The sequence below is a fragment of the Suncus etruscus genome, chromosome 4, assembly GCF_024139225.1.
Source record: "Suncus etruscus isolate mSunEtr1 chromosome 4, mSunEtr1.pri.cur, whole genome shotgun sequence".
NCBI lineage: Eukaryota > Metazoa > Chordata > Mammalia > Eulipotyphla > Soricidae > Suncus > Suncus etruscus.
This window is the reverse complement of record NC_064851.1, coordinates 41047748-41051007: the sequence shown is the minus strand read 5'-3', so window position 1 is coordinate 41051007 and position 3260 is coordinate 41047748.

Below are 3260 nucleotides of genomic sequence, written 5' to 3'. Positions count from 1 at the left end.
GGGGTCATTCGAAAAGGAATTTCCTTTGCCTAAGAGATACAGGGTTTCTCCACCCTTGAAGTATATTGTCATGGGATTAACTATAGACTCCTTTCAGGTTCATTTACTCTCCCCTTGGTGCTTTTGTGGTGTATGGAAGACTTCTGCTCCATCCTGGGTGATAACATCAGACCTCTGTATCTAGAGGTCTTGGTATCTGCACGAGTCAAGGAGTTGAACTTATGATTATGTCTTTCTTGTGGGTTTAGAAGTTCTGTTCCCTCAGTGTCATTTTAATCCATCTTCTGTGGTTGGCGGTCCTGGTCTTTGCACTGATCCTAGGATGGGCCTGGGATAGCATCTTTCATTATGTTTCCAGAGGTCCCCTTCTGTTGCAATAGTCTCAGACAGACCTCTGGAACTAGGGATCATAGTTGTAATGCAGGTCGTAGCTCACACCTTAGACTAGGGCTTTTTTATTTGTCTTAGGATACATACAGTCTGGCCATGGTTCTGTCAGCCAGTCATCTGTAAATCGTGATCTTGGCATTTGGACAGACCAAAGGGTGACAAGTCTCACGTCTTCTGATTTTGTCTTATTGTTAGCTGGTGAGGTAGGATAACTTGCTCTTAGGTCAAATTGTTTCCATTTTCCTCGTTGTCAGGGTATCATATTAGGGCTGGCACTTGTTGGTGTCCGAGCACTGTTAAGGATGTCCCGGTTGGGATTTGTTTCCTGTGGCTGTTGTGAAGAAGTGTGTCGTTTCTATGTTGGTGGTCCAGGGTTCAAGACTGGACGATTAGTGTCTAATCACCTGGGGTCTAACTTGGGTCCACGTGACATATTTTCAAGGTGGGAGATACCCCTGTATTGTAAACAAGTATGAGTTCTTATCCCTAATAATTAAGAGTTCGTTTTTATAAGTAAGATTTCCCTTTTTTTTTTTAGTTTGTCTTTGCAGGAAGAAATGGTGCTACATTATATTGCCGGTGCATTTGAGGGTGGAGAGAGAAAAAAACAAAAACATGTCACACACCCAAAAAAGATAAAAATAGAAATAAAAAATATGTGCTCATATATATATATATATGACAAGAAAAATATTTTTAAGAAATGAAGTAAAAAATTAATTAAAGGAACAAGGTGATGCAAGAAAGTATTTTGCATTTGGGGAAAAACAGGTAAAGAGGAAGGAGGTCATTCTTGATGCCTAATGGAATATGAACTGAGGGTGAAGAGTTTTAATGTGGGGAATCTGGATGGGATTGCGTGGTGAAGAGATAGTCGAATTTTCAAAGGAGTGAAAAGGGAAAATATATGAAAGGGGCAGAAAAGAAAAGAGAAAATAAGTTAAAAAGAAAAGGAGAGGAAGAGAAAAAAGAAAAAGAAAAAAACAGTAGTGAGAAGAGTAGAGAAAAGAGTAAGGGAATGCTAGATTGTTTGAGTGTGTTCGATGAGTAGGGCCTACAGTATAAGTCTATAGGTCACAGTTGCTGCTTCGGTGGTTTGGGTGGTCACATGCTTTAAGTCCTAAATGAAGGTATTACCTAGGGATAAAGGGAATGTTAAAGAGTTTTATCGGGACATTCTAGTAGTGCAAGCTGGGTATGGTATCTCATGTGATTGAGCCCCGAGATGCAATCTTAGTTTGTCCACCCTTTGTATCCAAGAATGCCTGTAGACAGAAAAGCTGAGAGGTTATTTTAAGTATAGAAAGATTAAGGCATTAAAACACATTTTTATGGCATGCTTCCATTGGAGTCAGTGGTTTCCCATGGTATTCTTTGCCTGTAATCCTGTATAAGATCCCAAAAGGCTTATTATGGGCCTTTGTAGTAGAAGGCTGATTATTTACCTGGTCTTTCTATGCTGCAATTTCTGCTGTTGCTGGTTTTTTTGTGGTATAGTGTGTAGTCAAGAGTTTGAGTTGTTCCTCTTTTATTTGTTTTGGGCACTGCTCTTTGGTATATGTTGACTGTTACAATGTTTGGGGTTTCTACCTTGTTAAACCCTGTTATTTGATTATTGAGTATTAGTTGTATATAAGGTGTATGTTCTAGGTGCTTCAGAATAGTGCTACCATTCTGTGTTTATCTTTCATCTTCTGGCTTACTTCATTTAACATAGTATGTTCTAGGTCCATCCACATTGCTGCAAAGTCTGTGACTGTATCATTTCTGACTGCCATGTAGTATTACATTGTGTATAGATACCACATCTTAATGATCCATTCATCTGTTGTTGGACATCAAGGTTGGTTCCAAGACTTGGCTAGTATACTGAGTGCTGCGATAAATAGTGGGGTGCACACATACTTTGGAATGAATGTCCTTCCAACTTGGGGGTAGATACATAGGAGAGCAATTGTTGGGTCAAATGGTAGCTCAATTCTGAGTTCTTTGAGCACTCTCCAGACTGTTCTCTATAGGTGTTGGACTAGGGGGCATTCCCACCAGCAGTGGATGAGAGTGCCTTTCATGCCGCATCCCCACCAACATATATTGTTCTTATTATTTTTGATGTGAGCCATCCTCACTGGTGTAAGGTGGTATCTCATTGTTGTCTTGATTTGGATTTCCCTAATGATGAGTGAAGGTGAGCATGTTTTCATGTGTTTGTTGGCCATCTTTTGGTCTTCCTCAGAGAAGTGTCTATTCATTTCATCTTCCCATTTTTTATGGCTTTATTTGGTTTGGGGAGGCTCAGATTTCTGAGTGTTTTGTATATTCTGGATATCAGCCCTTTATCTGATGATGGGTGAAAAGATTTTTTCCCAGTTAACTGTCTTCTTGTGTTAAGTAGGGTTTCTTTTGCCATGCAGAAGCTTTTTAGTTTGATGTAGTCCCATTTGTTTATTTTTGATGCTAAAGTTCTTGCCATTGGTGCTCCATCCTCGAAGACCTTTTCGATATGTAGGTCTTCGAGTGTTCTACCTATTTTCTTCTCTTTAAATTTTATAGATTCGGGTCTAATTTCGAGGTCTTTGTTCCATTTTGAGTTGACTTTTGTATAAGGAGTGAGGTATGGGTCAATTTTGAATTTTTTGCATGTGGTTTTCCAGTTGTACCAACACCATTTGTTAAAAAGACTTTCTTTGTCCCATTTCAAGTTCTTGGCTCTTTTGTCAAATATCAGTTGACTGTATATCTGGGGGCTTATATCTGGAAATTCTGTTCTACCCCACTGGTCTGAGGCTCTGTCTTTGTACCAGTACCGTGCTGTTTTGATCACTATGGCTTTATAGTATAGCTTAAGGTTAGGCAAGGGATGCCACCCAGCT